This window comes from Vitis riparia, chromosome 15, assembly GCF_004353265.1.
Source record: "Vitis riparia cultivar Riparia Gloire de Montpellier isolate 1030 chromosome 15, EGFV_Vit.rip_1.0, whole genome shotgun sequence".
In the NCBI taxonomy this organism is placed as follows: Eukaryota; Viridiplantae; Streptophyta; class Magnoliopsida; order Vitales; family Vitaceae; genus Vitis; species Vitis riparia.
Genome location: NC_048445.1, coordinates 13,023,636 through 13,043,351, shown reverse-complemented (window position 1 = coordinate 13,043,351; position 19,716 = coordinate 13,023,636). Strand labels below are relative to the sequence as shown.

At 34.9% G+C, this 19,716-nt stretch overlaps 1 pseudogene; it reads left to right on the top strand.

Moving 5' to 3' along the window:
• The first annotated feature begins 19,379 nt into the window (after nucleotides 1-19,379).
• LOC117931977 overlaps nucleotides 19,380-19,716 on the top strand; it is a 5,367-nt pseudogene continuing 5,030 nt past the window's right edge.

The following is a 19,716-nucleotide window of genomic DNA, read 5'->3' as shown; positions in this document are numbered from 1 at the left end:
TCACATATCTATCCCCTTACCTCCAACCCTTTGGTTTCGATCATTTCCTTCATTTTGGCTCTTACTTTTGCAAGTGTAAGGCCTTGTGAGTGTTTGTTTCTCTGACCGAGCTAGTGGTTAGGAGTAGGGTCTAGCGACGAGCTATATCAATGTTTGGGAGCATTCTGGAGGAGGCCAACACACTGATGTTGATTGAAGTCCGATATTTGAAGACCTGTGTAGCCTAGAGCTAAGTTTCATGGATATTTGTGTGACCAATGTGCTTCATTTTATGCTTTAGCTTAATAGGATTTTAGGATGCACCCACACCACTCACTGTGCACTTTAGTTAACTATTGAGTTCTGAGAGTTGCGAGAGCTTTCACCATATGAAACCCCCTAGGATGTCGAGGTAGTGTATGTGTGGAGGTGATGACCACCTTGCATGGAAGCGCCCCGTCTCTTCGGAGGCATGCAGAAGGTTACATACCGTCGGAGGGTATGATCACTTCTGCTAGGGATCCTTTAGCCCACTCTATTATTTTTAGAGCCACCTTATCCTTATAGGCTAAGCTTAGACCCCATTAGGATTCTCTTCCTACACGTGGGTGCATATGTGAACCTTCAGAGCTGGGTTAGAAGTGATAGGTTTAGTTACCTTCGTAGTAGTCTCTTATATATTTGCTCATAATTGGATATCAGTCTGAATACTTCCGGGTTACCTTCCTGCATAGTTGATAGGCATTCCTTGTAGAGTTTCCCTTACACCGTATCTTATCTAGTATTTCCATTATTGTAGGAGTATTGATACATTCGATCTGGGTTCAGCTTCTTGGATCAGAGTTAGAGGTAGATTGATCAGAGTGTTAAACCAGTCAAATCAAACAGGTGTGGATTTGCAAGTGGTTACAGTTTATCAGTTCGCTGCTGCTATGGCGTCGATCTAGGAGGCCATAATCAGTCTTGGTCAAAGGATGGATTAGCAACAAGCCCAACAGGTTCCAGTTCAAGAGAGTGTGCAGTATGATCCCATTATTTAGCCACCTCTCCCGTCTAATCAGACAGCTCCGCAGGACACTCAGATACTGCCACCTCCCCCACATGGTCAGACAGTTCCATAACCTACACCATTTACTTTTTGAGTCAGACTGAGGTTGCCCCATTGCCTGCCATGGTGGCTATTCTGACCTCAAAGGATGCCCATGTACGCATGGATAGGCTTGAGTAGAGGATGAGACAATTGAGAGTATCAAATGGAGAGATGGTATGGGAAGATTTTGATGGACTACCAATAGCCAGCCTAGCGATCAAGTTCAGGATGTCAGCGATCAAGAGATACACAGGGATTGGATGCCCCCGCATCCATTTGAGACTATATAGTACTGTGATGAAGGCCCACAGTTTGGATGAGGCTTAGATGATTATGCTTTTTCCCATGTCCTTGAGTGGGGCGGCCTAGTGTTGGTTTGCTTCTTTGGTTGTGTCACATCGTCGTACATGGGATGATTTAGCCCAGGAGTTTCTGCAACAGTTAGCATTTAACACTGTCATAGATGTCTCACGGAGGGAGTTGGAGGCCTTGAGGTAGAGGCCCGATGAGACAGTCACATCATTCATCTCCCGTTGGAGGGAGAAGATTGCCCAGATCATTGATAGGCCATCTGAGAAATATCATATCAACATGATTATTAGGAGCTTGCAGCCTCGATTTGCTAGGCATTTGATGGGATTCCCACACGTGGACTTTAGATCTTTGGTGCAGGCATTATATGGTATTAAGGAGGGTATTACTAGAGGATTGTGGCCTGATTCTTCCCCTTCATACTCAAAGGGAAAGAAACCAGCCATTGGACAGAGATCAGGGGACTTCAGTGCCATCAGTGCTGCCAAACCAAGGCCCCCTAAATATTATCAAGCAGTTGGGCAGACTTCCGAAGTTTCTTATCCACCATCACCCCATGTGCAGTATAGGCCACCTGTTCCTTTTAGACCTATATCTCTCATATATCTACACTCAGCTCCGTAGCCAGTTTATGCTACTCAAGCCATATAGAGGCCACCCACTCATTATCCCCACCATTTGCATAGGCATTCAAAGCCACCACTTGCATAGGCGTTCAGAGCCACCACTTACATAGGCGTTCAAAGCCATCATTTCCATAGGCGTTCAGAATCATCATTTCCATAGGTGTTTAGAGTCACCATTTCCATAGGCGTTTAGAGTCATCAGTTCCATAAGCGTTCAAAGCCATGATTTCCATAAGTGTTCAGAGCCACCATTTGCATAGGCGTTCAGAGCCACCATTTGCATAGGTGGTTAGAGCCACCACTTACATAGGCATTCAGAGCCATCAGTTCCATAGGCGTTTCAAGCCACCACTTGCATAGGCGTTTAAAGCCATCATTTGCATAGGTAGCTCTAAACGCCTAAGCAAATGGTGGCTCTAAACTCCTATGCAAATGGTGGCTCTGAACACCTATGAAAATGGTGGCTATGAATGCCTATACAAATGGTGGCTCTGAACGCCTATGAAAATGGTGGCTCTAAACGCCTATGCAAATGGTGGCGCTAAACGCTTATGCAAATGGTGGCTCTGAATGCCTATGCAAGTGGTGGCTATGAATGCCTATGGAAATTATGGCTCTGAACGCCTATGAAAATGGTGGCTCTAAACGCCTATGCAAGTGGTGGCTCTGAACGCCTATGCAAATGGTGGCTCTGAACGCCTATGCAAATGGTGGCTCTGAACGCCTATGTAAATGATGGCTCTGAACGCCTATGGAAATGATGGCTCTGAACGCCTATGCAAATGATGGCTCTGAACGCCTATGTAAATGATGGCTCTGAACGCCTATGCATGGCTCTGAACGCCTATGTAAATGATGGCTCTGAACGCCTATGCAAATGGTGGCTCTAAACGCCTATGCAAATGGTGGCTCTAAACGCTTATGAAAATGATGGTTTTGAACGCCTATGGAACTAATGACTCTGAACGCCTATGGAATGATGGCTCTGAACACCTATGGAAATGATGGCTTTGAACGCCTATAGAAATTATGGCTCTGAACGCCTATGCAAGTGGTGGCTCTAAAGGCCTATGCAAATGCTGGCTCTAAATGCCTCTACAAATGGTGGCTCTAAACCCCTATGAAAATGGTGGCTCCAAACGCTTGTGCAAATGGTGGCGCTGAACGCTTATGCAAGTGGTGGCTTTGAACGCCTATGCAAATGATGGCTCTGAAGGCCTATGCAAGTGGTGGCTCTGAACGCCTATGGAAATGATGGCTCTTAACACCTATGCAAATGGTGGCTCTAAACGCCTATGCAAGTGGTGGCTTTGAACGCCTATGCAAATGGTGGCTTTGAACGCCTATGCAAATGGTGGCTCTAAACGCCTATGTAAATGATGGCTCTAAACGCCTATGGAAATGGTGACTCTGAACGCCTATGCAAATAATGATTCTGAAAGTCTATGGAAATGATGGCTCTGAACGCCTATGCAAGTAGTGGCTTTGAATGCCTATGCAAATAGTGGGGATAATGAGTGGGTGGCCTTTATATGGCCTGAGTAGCATAAACTAGCTACGGAGCTGAGTGTAGATATATGAGAGATATAGGTCTAAAAGGAACAGGTGGCCTATACTGCACATTTGCACAAGCGTTCAGAGCCATCATTTCCATAGGCGTTCAGAACCACCACTTGCATAGGCGTTCAGAGCCATCATTTGCATAGGCGTTCAAAGCCACCACTTGCATAAGCGTTCAGCGCCACCATTTGCACAGGCGTTTGGAGCCACCATTTTCATAGGCGTTCAGAGCCACCATTTGTAAAGGCGTTTAGAGCCACCATTTGCATAGGCCTTCAGAGCCACCACTTGCATAGGCGTTCAAAGCCACCACTTGCATAGGCGTTCAGAGCCATAATTTCTATAGGCGTTCAAAGCCATCATTTCCATAGGTGTTGAGAGCCATCATTTCATAGGCGTTCAGAGTCATTAGTTCCATAGGCATTCAAAGCCATCATTTTCATAAGCGTTCAGAGCCACCATTTGCATAGGCGTTTAGAGCCACCACTTCCATAAGCGTTCAAAGCCATCATTTCCATAGGCATTCAAAGCCACCATTTCCATAGGCGTTCAGAGCCATCATTTACATAGGCGTTTAGAGCCACCATTTGCATAGGCGTTCAGAGCCACCATTTGCATAAGCGTTCAGATCCACCACTTGCATAGGCGTTTAGAGCCACCATTTGCATAAGCATTCACAGCCATCATTTCCATAGGCGTTCAGAGCCACCACTTGCATAGGCATTCAGAGACATCGTTTGCATAGGCTTTCAGAGCCACCACTTACATAGACATTCAGAGCCATCATTTGCATAGGCCTTCAGAGCCACCATTTGCATAAGCATTCAGCGCCACCATTTGCATAAGCGTTTAGAGCCACCATTTTCATATGCGTTCAGAGCCACCATTTGCATAGGCATTCAGAGCCACCATTTTCATAGGTGTTCAGAACCACCATTTGCATAGGCGTTTAGAGCCACCATTTGCATAGGCGTTTAGAGCCATCATTTCCATAGGCATTCAGAGCCACCATTTGCATAGGCGTTCACAGCCACCATTTGCATAGACGTTCAGAGCCACCATTTGCATAGGCGTTCAGAGCCACCATTTGCATAGGCGTTCAGAGCCACCATTTCCATAAGCGTTCACAGCCACCATTTGCATAGGCGTTCAGAGCCATCATTTCCATAGGCATTCAGAGTCATTTCCTATAAACATCTTATTTAGGGTAATTCTTTTCTTGTATTTGGTTTATCTTGGAATTTATTGCATCATGATCTAGGACAAAATTTCTGATCTTTTTTTAGTTCTTCAGTATAGTTCACTTCATTGCACTCATTACTCGTATTTCTACTCGCATTCCTTACACTTGTGATCTCTACCGAAGAAGGGCATATTTGTAGACCCTCCATTTTGTCTTCTTAATAGATGTGACACTAAGTGTCTTCCCATACTTCTTTTTTGACTCATAGTCATCTCTTGGCTACCTTTCGAGCTTAATTTAGGCTCACTTAGACACACTTGGCCTGTCAAACACATTTGGCTCATTTATTATTTTCATTATTATTATCGCATGAATTAATTCTTAGGTTTTTCTCATATATGCTTGTATTGATATTTCTATTTTTCTTTTCCAAATTGGCATGATTTTTAATTTATTTATTTTCTATTATAAGGTTTTAAATTTGTAGCTCTTTTTTACTTATTTATTTTTTGCATGGGAGTTCGATAACTCTCAAAAATTCAACAAGAAGGCTACCAAGTTAAGAGGTGTAGGGGGGAACTGTACCAGAGAACTTAGGTTGCACCATGGGAAATCAAAGAGGCCACATGGAAAAGTGGAGTTTTGGAAACAATCAATGGGGAAAAATGACACATGGGAAAAATGAGTTTTTTTAAAATAAAAAAAAAATGTTGGAGTTTTCCAAGGGAGAGAAGTGGAAAAGCCTGAAGGAAGGAACCTTTAAGAGGTTAAAAATCGACAGAGGGGGCTGTGGAAAAAATAAATAAAGAGAAAAAAAAACCTTCAGGAGGAAGGAAGGAAGGCGGGCTGTTGGAGAAAAAGAATGCGGTAATGAGATAGACCACAAAATATATCCTCTTCCAAAGCCAAGTTCAGACCAGCTTATACTTCGATAGATTAATGCATAAAAAAGTTAGTTGTTCATCTTCTTCAGAACCAGCCTTGAGTACTCTATCTATAAGGGCACACAACTTTGCCTTTCTCTGACCATTACCAATATGGGTCTCTCTCTGTTGGAATCGGGTGATCCTAAAGGTACCATTTTCTCTTTTTTTTTGTTTAGTTCTTTTGATGGGTTTTCAATTTCAATTGTTCTTGTGATTGGTCACTAGGAGTTTATGTATTGCTTTGTTGTATAAACCTTGGATTTCCATTCCTTAAAGAATTTCTATTTGTTTTCCTATTTCTAATGATGGGTTGTCGGAAAATTAGATTATTGGTCATTTGGGTTTCATCAGTATTGTATTTGGCATGTTGTTGTGGGTCTCAAGATGATTATCTTATCGATTGTAGATCAACCACCAATACTTCAGTGGTTGCTCGCATTTTTCTTGTTGATACCTTGAGTTAGCTTTCCACACCTGAAAAGAACTTTTGGTCAATACTACCACGAAATTAGACTCATCCTCTACTGATTTGCCGCTCTACCAAAAGGCAAGGATCTTTACTGGAACCTTTTAAGTACACGTTTTCAGTAGGGAGTAATAGGCGATACTGGATCCACCTTTATTTCTTCCCATTTGTTTATGATACCTATAACATGAACAGTGTTGATTTTTCTGTTTCCACCTAACGTCATGTCCTTATAAGCAATTTCAGTCTGAATGTTGGTTGTGTTATGAAGGAATTCTCTAAAAATGTGACTTCAAATACCCTTATTATCACATTCGCTTCTTCCAATGATTCATTTGCTTTCTTGAATGCCTTAGAAGTTGTTTTGTACCAAATGAGCTTATTAGTGATGATGCCATCACCATCACGCCATCAGGGAAGTTCAAGAGCCTTGTGACACAGGCGTCGGAGACGGTTGCAAGGGTAAATATGGGAGGACCAACGGTTACCTCCAAGAACGATACCCTTTGGCGAGCTTGGTTTCCTGATTAGAATTTCTTGGTAGAGAATAATATTGCAACCAATGTATCAAAAATTGGAGTTGTCACATATGTGAATGGTGTAATATGATTTTGAAACATCAAACGTGTTGGATGTTTCATTGTTTTGGATTAGTCCCAAATCACAGCTTGGTTGATGCTCCAACCAAAGCTCTCTTCTTCCACACATCCCAGTTCAGCCGCGTTTTGGAGCGGTTGCAACTTGCTTCTTCGACGCTGATCGAGACTGCTGCTCCACCGACAGCTGTGGTGGCTTTCCTTGATGTCATGGCATGGGCGGCACTCCTTCAGCCACTCTCGCCGAGACTACCTTAGGTTTGGGATAGATTATTTTTAGGATGTGAGCCTCGTCGATGGTGGCAATCTGGCCACCCTCCAGCACCACATGCAGTAGCATGGTCCTGTTTTCTTGCTTTTCTCCACTGTTAAGGTTAAAAATTTATTTACTTATTTCTTTTATTTACTCTTCTTTGTTTTTAGTCTCAAATAACTTTTTAAAATCCTTTATTTTTTTAATTTAATCTTTAAAATTTCATTCTCAAATAGTTTTTCTAAATTTTTCAAGTCTAATTTTTTTAAAATACAACTTTCAAATAGTTTTCCAAAACTTAATTTTTTAAAATACAACTTTCAAATAGCTTTCTAAAACTTAATTTTAAAAATACAACTTTCAAATAGTTTTCTAAAATTTAATTTTTTAAAATTCCAGTCTCAAATAGTTTTTCTAAATTTTTCAAATTTAATTTTTTAAAATTCCAGTCTCAAATAGTTTTTCTAAATTTTTCAAATTTAATTTTTTAAAATACAACTTTCAAATAGGTTTTCAAAACTTAATTTTTTTAAAATATACTTGCAAATAGTTTTCTAAAACTTAATTTTTAAAATACAACTTTCAAATAGTTTTCTAAAATTTAATTTTTTAAAATACAATTTTCAAATAGCTTTTCGAAATTTTCCAAACTTAATTTTTTTTAAATATATTTTCCAAAATTCCAAAATTTTTTAAAAATACTATCTTCAAATACATTTCTTAAAATCCAATTCTCAAATTTAATTGTTAAAGCTTCCATTCTCAAATAATATTCCAAAATCTCAGTTCTCAAATTTAATTGTCAAAACTTCCATTCTCAAATAATTTTCCAAAATCCCAATTCTCAAATTTAATTGTCAAAGCTTCCATTCTTAAATAATTTTCCAAAATCTCAATTCTCAAATTTAATTTTCAAAGCTTCCATTCTCAACAAAAAAAAAAATTCCAAATTTTCCAAAATTCCAAATTTTATTTTTTTTTTAAATTCCATTTACAAATTTCCAAAATTTCAAATTTAATTTTCAAAACTCCCATTTTCAAATTTTTTTAAATATAAAAATGAATAAGTTTTCATAATTCCAAAATGATGGAATTTATGAGAATTAATTCATAACAAAATAAATTCGGCTTTGGTGAGGGCCCAACATTCATAACAGTTCTTTCAAAAATAATTCAAGTAAACTGTGCGATCAATTTTGTTTGATTTTGATTTGGTTGTGTGAGATTTTTACACTTGTCATTGTACACTAATCTTCCTTTCATGACAACACTTTATTACCTGCTACTAAGGTACACTCTCACCCTCACTTTGTTTATTATTTCATTATCATGACTTGTTTTTTAACTATGATCATTATGGTATCCATTGATCTCCTAGTTAATTGTCATACCTGATTCACCTTATTTAGTAGAGACCCTTTTTTTTAGGGGCTTAAAGGGGTGCTACGGTCTTTATCGTACATTCCCAATAAGTAACCTGATCCCCGAACCCAATTTTGGTTTTTCACAGACCGTCTTTTCCAAATAAGGAGTCACATTTAGGGTTTTCTTTATTATTTTGTTTTCCCTTAAAAAAAAAAATAAAACAAAAATAAATGGCAACTCCAAGTCTTTTCTAAAAATCATATTTTTCACCAAATAAACAAAAAGCAAGTCGCGCCAATCAAGTGGGAATGCATCATGAAAAAATGCAGGGTTCATAATGACCACCAAGCTTTTCAATTGAAAAATGTAACTTGGGTTGAAATATAAGGGGCATGTAGTAGGTATTTAACAAGTACCATAAATAAACATAATGGGTAGTGGTCCACTCACTTTCTGGTTTTATTGGTATCGGCATAAACCATGGTTGTTGAAGATTTGGGAGTTGAAAAAATAGTGGGTCATCTCATTCTACAACCATTGAACGATAAAGTCTACATAAAACCTTAGTAGCCCTTAATTGCAATACCAAACCAGTGATCATGTTCCTCATATCTTGAGGCAATTTCTCATTGATACAAAACAGTATAATCTATCTTTGTCACTAAAAATTCCAATATATAGATACATGGATTCATATCGATATCTCAAAAGTCATGCATATTTTGTACTAATTAAAGTTTACATGCTTTGGTCATGTTGAGAAGACCATACAAGTATTTCCATGCCTGAAAATATATCAAATCTCAAAAAGAATAACTTAAGTGGGGTGTGAGGAATCTATTCCAATTGAAAATGCAATTCATTTGTAATATTGACATGACAAATCAACTTTTCCTTGTTTTTTCAGTAGGTTCACATTTGTTAAACCATTATACATAAGAAATTGGTAATCAAGCCAATAAATTAGACTTCATTTAGTCAAAAGATCATTTTATTTTATTATGTTGTAATTTATCATACTATTAGTGTTTTTTTATCGTACTGTTAGTGAATTTTTGTTGTAAATGTAACAAAAGTGGAAGAAAAAACTATGAACTATTGCAATTAAAAATCTAACACAAATCCACGTGATGGATATAGCTCCAAATACAAATACATCCAAGTACAATGCAATAAAGCATTACATATATAATCCAAAACATAATAGACATGGTATAAAAGTCTAATTAAGTAATTTTCAGACATAGAACAAAAAATAAAAGTAGTCCTATTAAAATTACTTTCTGCATGAACTCAATTCTTGTTAAAATATGTTTGAAGTCTTCATCCACCACATGCATTCTTCTTTGAACAACCTCTTCTGGTTCTTGGTAGGTGTTGCTATTACCAAATCCTTCGGGGGATGCCCATTTAAAGAAATGATAGTCATCTCTAGTATTTGCATATTAACACAATAATATAACATATTCAGGTTATCCCTTGATTCTGAAATTCTAACAACCGCTATCTACATTGGTGAACATTTACACATACAATTATGACATAATAGATATTCACATTTTCATACCTCTTGTATTTCTAAATGAAGCACTTGAAGATGTCATGATGTAACCTGTATTTCAATAGAAAATGAGTTAAACAAAGGTAATGAACATATACAAAGTTAATAATGATCTTGTAAAAAACATTAAAAACATGGTTACAAACCATCATAAATAATGATAAAATCATAAGTCTAAAATAGTGGCATATGTAATAGAAACATCTTCGTTGTGACAATCAAGTATACAAGTTCCAAAAAAAATGCTTACAAATACTAATTTTGTAAACCACACATGATCATAATCAAAATAAGACAAAAAATATCATGGCACCGTACAAGCATAACACAAAAATCATGGAATGGGTAATGGATTTTTGCATGAAGTTCAATTATGGCCTGCAAATTTACATCGCAAGTAGAAGGTAAGTCTTTTCGAATTAAATTGAGACTCTATTCAACGGTGTTGAGGCCTTTCATGTGGTCATTTTGAGTATGGAGGTTTAAGTGAAGGGTATAAGCGACCATGAGCATCACGAACACATCCATCAACATCAATTGTAGGCATACTATGATTTAGAAGTTAATTGAATTGCCTAAAATATATCAATTCTTGCATTGGAAGCTTGAAACATGAGTCAATATATTCATAAACATCTTGCTTCATCTCATGTATTATTGTACATGCATGTTCACAAGGTATTCCGACCATTTTCCAAGCCTTACAAGTACATGTACGCTTTCTCAAGTTCACATCTACATGTACGTTCTCCAAGGGCACCCATCCACTGAACAACACACAGATATTTTCTTTGGAGAGTTCTTTTTGAATTTTTATTGAAATTACCAACTAATGACATCGTATATGATGCATTTCTAAATTCATCTACATCAAGAAAACTATGCCCACTCCCAATAATAGGTTGAAGGCAAACACTTAAATCATGTGGCCTAATTTCAGTTTCTACACATCTGGATATGAAGCCTTGAGAAACTCCTAAATTAGACTCATTGTTTGCTTGACATGATGCAACGGAATTATGTGTCTCCCATGTACTATTATAACTGCATTTTATAGCACACTCGGTTAATTAATATTATAAGCAACTTGCATCATAGAATTAATGACAACTAATACAACATTTATCACTTACCAATAATCATTTTGCACATTGATTATACCTTCTTCAACTTCTACTCTTCAAGCCCATTTTAGTACATAAATACAAGCATAATAATAACTATGGGATTAGATCATATGCATGTCATCATCATCATCCAGCTGTTGAAGTGCAAATTGATCAAACTCAAGGGTGTAATGAAATGTATATCCATTTGGATTAATATCCAACCATTCACATCTCTTTGAAACAAAATTAGCATATGACATCCCTCATCCAATGTACATGCCTTTTTGTTACCCACCTTTGTATTGTATTTGTTTATCCTCCCTAGGTACAATCTCCCCTCCTTCATGAAGGTAGCCATAAGTGGAATTTCCCAAGTCCATTTACTAATGGAGAAGTAGGTCTTCTTTCACTGACAATCAAATCAATTCATTTCACAACATTACAACCAATGAAAATTTTACAACAAATACAAAACAAACAAATGAAAATTGTAATCAATTGAGACATATTTTATATCATAAAAAGTAATAATTATTGTATATTAGACATGTTAGGGATATGCCAAAGAACCCACAACTGTCCAATTTCGTAAGAAATTTCAAATTTTCAAAATTTACATTATTGTAATGTTACAGTATTTGTATTGTAATTGTAGTGTGTTTTTATTATACCTCTATACTTTTTTATAAAAAAATTAACTTTATAGATGTCTTTTAATACATAATTGGATTACCATCAACAACTTCATGTGTTGAAATTACTAACTCGTTTAAAAAATAAAAAATTTAAAATTTAAAATTTAAAAAAAAAAAAACATAAGATTATTGTAAATTCATATTACTACTTCATTTGGCTTACAAGGTTGCTTCAAAACATTTGAGCATAATAGGAATACACCATGATAGCCCAGAAATGTCAGCTCAATAAAAAACAATTCAATATTTTTTCATTTTTGTATATTGTAATGTATCGTAATGTTTATGTTTTTACATTGTAACTGTATTGCATTTGTAGCATACATGTACTTTATAACTAAAGGAATGGTTCTTTTACACAACCTTCAAACTACTAGGCATTCAACACATCATACCAGTATAATACTCATACAAAAAGGTAATAAATTCATAACAAAAATATAGTGGTCCTAACTCTTTAACAAATTCATAATAAAAGACACAGTGGTCCCATACAAAGTGATTTCTATTTTCAATGAAAATCCGGATATTTTCATAAATACACAAACAAAGTGGTCCCAAACAAGCATGAAACAATTGAGACAATTTTGTTCCTATGCCATGTCAAATCAGTCCCAACAACAAAGCTAAAGTGGAAAGCTTTTCAACGGAAATCAATAATAATCATATCAAGCAACCCGAAAAAATAAATAAAAAATAATAAAACACATATTCAATATGACCAAAATAATATAAAAAATCATAAAAAAATAAACTTTAACAGCATTTTACACAAAAATAAAATGTCATTTTTTTCTCAAAACATTCTTTGATCTTTCAAACCTAATATCTCATATTTACATTATTAAAATTATTAACATTTTGTTCCTTCATCTGAATTTTAAATTATTTAAAATAAAAAAAAATGCATTAACTAAGGCATTTTGGCATTTAAAAAAATTATTTTTTTTCTTACCTTGAATGGATTTATTCCTAGATTCACACAAAAAACAAGTTTTGTGGAGATGGTTTTAGTTCACAACCTGAAGTGTTGGAGCTTTTCATCTTTGCCTTTTTTTTCTTTTAATAAAAACAAGCTACAATTGAGGTTAAAGAACACTTTTTTATGTTTTTTTATTTGTTGTTTTTGGCTTATTAAGGATAGTCTTGGCATTTAAAAAATATAAAAAAACCTTCGGAGGTATTATTGCATTTTCAGCCTACCCTTTATAATACTTATCAAATCTATTGACCCTTCTAGGTCATTTTTTTTATCATGCCCACCCTAAAGGGTAAGTTACCCCTTTAACAAGCCACATCCAATGTTCAACATTGTCATAATTTAGTACAAGCACAATCAATAAGTCAACCAAATCTCAACATTCATGTCCCATGTTCTAAAAAAAACCATAACACATTCCTTTTTCTCTTCATTAATGATGGTAAAAACATCCTCAATAAGTCATGTTTTATAGCCAACATGTAAATGGCATGAAATAGTTAAACTCCTTCAAGGCCTTTAATATTCCTTATTACCCTTCAATTGAGCCTACAATTTAGCCACCTACCTATCATTTGAAAGAACATGAATTAAGTTGTTAATCTTTGGTACCATCGATGCAATAACAATTGCCATGCTATTTAAACTTGTAATAATACCTTGTGTGATCATTTTCCCTTTACGAGTATGACTTGAAACACTTTGTCATTGGGCAAATGGTTCTTCAAACTTTAATTGTCTAATATCTTGACTTTCCATTTTTTGCATCTACCCCAAATGGTAATAGGCATCATCTTCCAATGTGATATACACATTTACACTTGTTGCATCTTCTCTTTCAAGTCTCCTTCTCATCATCATTAGCATTAGCAATAGCAATGTTTATATCAGTTGCACAATCTTTCCCATATATTTCTCCTATTACATGGAAATATAGAAAGAATTTCCCTTATATTCTTGCAACCTCTCATAAGGGATAAATTGTAAGAGTTCACATGAGAACTAGTAAGATAAAACATTGAAAAATGTCTAGAAAAAAATTACCTTAAGTGATTCTTCATAAATGCTCTTTTCACACATCATTATCATTCTATCATCATCCCACCCAAGCTAAGCCACTTTGGGATGGCATGTCAAAAAAAAAAATTGTTTTCAATGTCTTTACTTGTGATTCTATAAGTAGAGATCCTTTCAATCTATTTTCAAGAATTTTAACTTCCATCATTACATCTGTTTGGATGAGGTATCAATTTTCAAATCTCATGTTAGATCACTATTGGAGTACTTTTGGTATAACTCTTACAATAATGCAACTAATGTCGAATCTTCTAAGTTTGGCCAATAATGTTTGTTTGACCCTCTTCCTTGTTATGGGGTATTTATAATAGAAGTCATATGATACATACACAAAACTAATATTTAATAAAACAATGGAATCATAAAAGTAGTGTTTATAAATTTGGAAAGGATTGCAATAAATGCCCTCAACCTAACATATAATGCATCAATGTTTGAGCATAATTGAAGTGTCTTGGAAAACATAAGTGAATAAAATGATTAGAGTTATTAGATTTATTTACAATTTTTCATGAAGGAAATGAAAGACTTTGAATTTTTCTATGTGGTTACAGATTTTTTTTAGATTCATAACAAGAGGAGAAATATGTTAGCTCAAAAACACTTAAATTATATAATGTATATTAAGCAAAATCAAGCCTTAAAAAGAATAAATAATGAAATTGATAACGTTAACCTGATCTCTTTGAAAGATATAGATGAAAACAATAAATGGTTTATTAGAGAAATAGAGGATGGAGATCCTGGTGGAGGTGCTGAACAAGACTTTGTATTTGATGATGATGATGATGATTTGACATAGGGTGATGTTGTTCAAGTTACTAGAGCTGAAAAGCTAGGTTTGATGTTAGAGGTAAAGCAAGGTCAAAGACAATACTAATTCCAAGAGGAATAGCTTCAAGCTCTAAAACTAGACCTATTCTTTTATTAATAGATGAAGATTGAATCAAAAGAGAAAGATGGAAGGATACAAATGTGATGATAGAGATTATGATTTTATGGATTTAAAGGATGAGTGATTATTATTTGTTGTTGGAAATTTTTATAACTAGATTTTTTTTTTTTTTTGTGATGATAGAATTTTGAATTTTGGATTATGTACATATAGTTGTATGTAGACAATATAAGATATTTGCATTATATTTTGTTCAAAACTTTTAGTTAGGATATGGATTATTGATCATGGATGCTGAGTTTATATGCTTAGAGGCTTTTTCTTTCAAATGTTTATTGATTAGATTAAAATTTTGTATGAGATGTGGGTGCACCCTACTTCTTTAATTGTATACATTAGGTTGTGTCCTGCCAAAAAAAAAAAAATTAACATGCAATATGAGGTTTTGATCCCATGATTTTAATTTTAAAGAAAAACAAACTAATCAATAAGCCAAATGTTGCTTTTTTGCTCACATTTGCCCCCAAAAACTAATCTCTCTCATATCGCCTCGGGATCCTATTTCAAGCTCTACCCTCGCTTCTAAGCTCCAAAATGACTTTAAGTATGTCTTGCGCCTTATAAAGCTATAGGTTTGGTGCTTTTGTGAAAACTTTTTATTTTCATTTTTAACGTTGCCTTTAATGAAATTTGTGCATATTTATATGATTGGGTTGATACAATACATGTTTTTATAGATAACTATTATGAGCATGAAAATTGGGAAAATGAATTTTTTTTTTTTAGGAGATACAGCCTAAAATAGTTATCAAATTTATGAGTTTAGAAGATCAATTACAATATAGAAAATCTCTTAATCAAGCAATCCTTGTTCCTTCAATTGTTGAAAACATTCCTTCCTTCATCAAGAAAAAATTCTTACTCTAAACAATTCATATTTTATTTTGGTATGTATAACTTTGATATATATAATGACTCCCTATAGTGATAAAACCTTGAAAATCAATAAACCCAATAAAATCCTCTTGTTAGACTTACTTTTCAATTATTTTATTGTTTTATAATGAAATGAGGTTCTAATTAAAAGCACATTACAATAAATCCATAGTGATAATAAAATTTGCTTTTTGATGTTATCATTGATTTATCTTTGTATAAAATAAGTTGAAAATGATTGAATTATGAAAATGAAATTTGCTTTCTAAAACAATTTTTAAATTTGTGATTTATTTGGGATCACAACTTGAAATCAGTTCTATGCCTCCTAAGTAATTGTAACTAATGGATGAGAAGACAAAAAGGAAAGACACAACAATGAATCTAAGCCCAAACTGAAAGCCCTTTCAGAAAAGTGCTTAAACTTGTTTTACATATTAAAGGGGAAATTTTTCCACTGAATTACAATTAATGCTGGCAGTTATGATGGATTTCATTACTGCCTGTAGGAGAAAAGGTGGAAGAGAAAATTTTGGTATGGAATCCTCATTTACATGGTTGTCATTAGGATGATTGATGAAACCTCACTCTTATGGTTGAAACCTGGATAAGAATGAAAATCTCATTCTAGATTTCAACCATTTCATTCTCCACTCCAAATGAGGTTCTAATTAAAACTTACTTTTCTCATTTTATTTTATTTTTCATTTTAATTTAGGTTATGTTTGGTTCCAAAAAGTACTAAGAAAAAAAAATTTTCACATGTTCAATTGTTCTATGAAAAATACTAAAAAAAAAACAAATACAATTAAAACTAGTTAGAAAGTTATGTATTTAAATTATTTAATCTTTATATCAATACATTAAAATAGGTGAAATGAGTTTGAAATAGTATATAAAAATAATTTATTGACTCTAAATTTATTTTTTATTTCCCTTCTTTTTCTTTCCTTCTAGTTTTCTTCTCAGTTTTCTTTTCCTTACATTTTCCTTCAAATTTTTGGGGAACCAAACATAGCACTAAAGAAAGAAAAAATTACTGTATGAGTTAACCATGAGATATTAAGAAGAGAGAAAGAGTATATAGGTTCTGACAAACATGGTAAACATTGCGAAGCAGACCTGGCTTTTAAACCATAAAACCCAAAGGATGAACTAAAGAAGTCTTTCAAAAGCAAAAAGTAACCTAGATCTGAGTTCAAGGATGCTGCCTCTAATAATAAATTAAGGGGACTACAACTGAAGGGGCTGCAGATCTACAACAACTTTGATACCAACAATGTCATCATCAATTCATAAAATAGTGATTTAGGATTCAGAATAGCTTCATCTTACAAACATCCCAATCACAACTGTTCATCTTCAAGACTTAACCTAAGCTCTGACATACAGAGAAAAACCCTTGTACTTGTAAGATATTAAAATAGAAAGCTACAAAGGTTCTTGTGGTGCCATAGAATCCATCAAAGAACTTAGCTCTGTTATTGCAGTATGATGGTCACCGATAGCTATTCAGTAACATGGTCTTAACCTAAGCTCTAAAGTTGCCTATTGCTAATGGCATTGTTTAAGGAGAAACTACCTGAATCAGTTGCATTGCAATTACCTACCTTCTTTTTAGTTTTGATGCATTCAAACTCCATCAATTTTAGTTTCATTCACCACTTGAGAAAAAAGAAAAGGCGGAAAAAAAAATGCATTTAGATTTTCTTTGGTTAATTTATAAAATAATGGAGCGGAAAAAGAAACAAAGACCCGCCCAAATTCTTTTCAAGCACTTGTATATTGTGTATAAAATACCATAAATTTATTTTTTGAGCTTTCTTGCCAAATCACCACAACTTTGGGGGTGATAGTTTTGGTAATTCCAGGAAGCATCCTTCTAATGCCCCAATTAGGCTTCTCTTCATCTCCGTTACATGGTCAAAACCAAACAAGGGGAAAAGAGATTCTGGAACTTCTCCTCTCTTTGAGCCTCAGTGATGAAAATCAACAAGCATTCAAGAATCCATTGCATGTTCTACTTGGGACTATTACTAAAGCAAGATCAAAGAAGATCAAAGAAGCACTTAATGGGCTAATTCAAGAGATTTGGGCTAATTCTAACACAAGACATTCCAAGCTTGGCCACGCAGGACATTCCAAGCTTGGCCCAAAGGAAGATGAAGGTGTAATAAATTTAATCCAAGCTATTGAGGGCTAATCTGGCTTGATTTGGCGTGATTTATGGTGTGGATTAATGACTGATTGACTTTCTAGCTTCATATCAGATATTTCCTATTCTAGAACTTCTAAATTCAGGCCAAATCTACCTTAATTTTAGGATTTTATTATTTAGAACGTTTTTTAGCTATTTTCCTATTTTGGATCTGCTAATTTCATACCAAATCAACCTTTATTTAGGGTTTTAATATTTAGTACGTCTTTTAGCTATTTTTACTATTTTGGATCTGCCAATTTCAAACCAAATCAACTTTTATTTAGGGTTTTAATATTTAGTAAGTTTTTTTTCATGACATAAATAAGCATGCACTCATTGTAATAGGTTAATTTTTTTTATTGAATAAAACAATCAGAAAATGTGAGGCTTTGCTCTTCTTTTGGTTCTTCAAGAATTGTGAACTTATCAGGGATTCTTCCTTGTGGCGTTCAAACTTAATACCTTCAGTTCGTGATTCCATTGTAATCATTGGGTCAAGGTCTGTTACTTGTACTTTTGGTTCGCATTTCACTTATAAACGTTGGGTCAGGGTTCTATCAAAAATCTGTATTTCAGCTTTCTTGGGCAATTATTCCAATACTATTTGTTGGGTCTCAAAGCGTGTCGATTGAGGTTCGCATCATTTGGTATCAGAGCACAGGTTCTAAAATCAGTTTTTTACCCCTTTATCTTTTGTTTCCTGTTATCATCCTATCTTGTTCCTTTTGTGTTCTTTATTCCTCGTTCTTATTTTTTTGACGTGCACTAGGTTAAAATCGTGCACCAAGCTCCAAAAAAAAAAAAAAAAGGACTTTAGAAAAGAAATAGAAAACAGCAAAAAAAAAAAAAAAATTGTGTAGTTTCAATTCTCTCAAATCAAAATATTATTTTCTTTTGTCATCTTCCTTTGATTTAGTGTTTCTGTCATATTTTCTTGCCATTGGTATTAGTTTAAATACTACAAGTTGAATTTCTTGATCAAGTTTATTAGTTTAAGCAGAACTGAAAAGAGGAAGCTACGAGTTGGAAAAAGGCAAGAGAGTGTGAGACTAATATCGGGAAAAAGCCAATTTAAGAGTGAAATACGAGTGTGAGTGCAAACACGTGAGGGAGTGTTGTGAGGAATTATTTCTAACATTTTTTTGTAGTTTCAAAAATATGTCATCCAGGGGCAAAACATCAAATAAGGAAGGAGGGAAGAAGTCATCCCTCTTGTTACAGGCTATGCAACAACAGTTTGAACGCATGAACGTGGTGTTTAATGATATTCGGGATCGGATAGATAGGCGAGATGCTATTATTACCTCTTTGCGAGAGGAGCGTACCCAAAGAGCCCCTAATGCTAGAAGGCAAGGAAGGCGTGTGTGCGTTGATGATTCTGATGACTACCATCAGGATGAGTTTGAAGATGAAGAGGATCAAGCTTCATTAAACCATAAGGGCAGGTTTGCACCAAGGGGAGAAAGACGTGGTAGAGGTTTTCGAAGAGCTCCAAGATGGCAAGATGGGACTGATAGAAACCTAGGAAACATCAAAATGAAGTTACCATCGTTCCAAGGGAAAAATAATCCATGAGTGTACTTGGAGTGGGAGAAAAGGTGGAGTTCATCTTTGAGTGCCATAACTACTCCGAGGAGAAAAAGGTAAAACTAGCTATGATTGAGTTTACTGACTATGCTATTATATGGTGGGATCAACTTGTGATGAACAGAAAAAGAAACTATGAAAGGCCTATTGAGACATGGGAGGAAATCAAAGCCACCATGAGGAGACGGTTTGTCCCTAGTCACTACTATAGGGACTTGTATCAGAAATTACAAAGTCTTACTCAAGGCTATAGAAGCGTGGATGACTATAACAAGGAGATGGAGATTATCATGATTCAGGCTAATGTAGAGGAGGATAGAG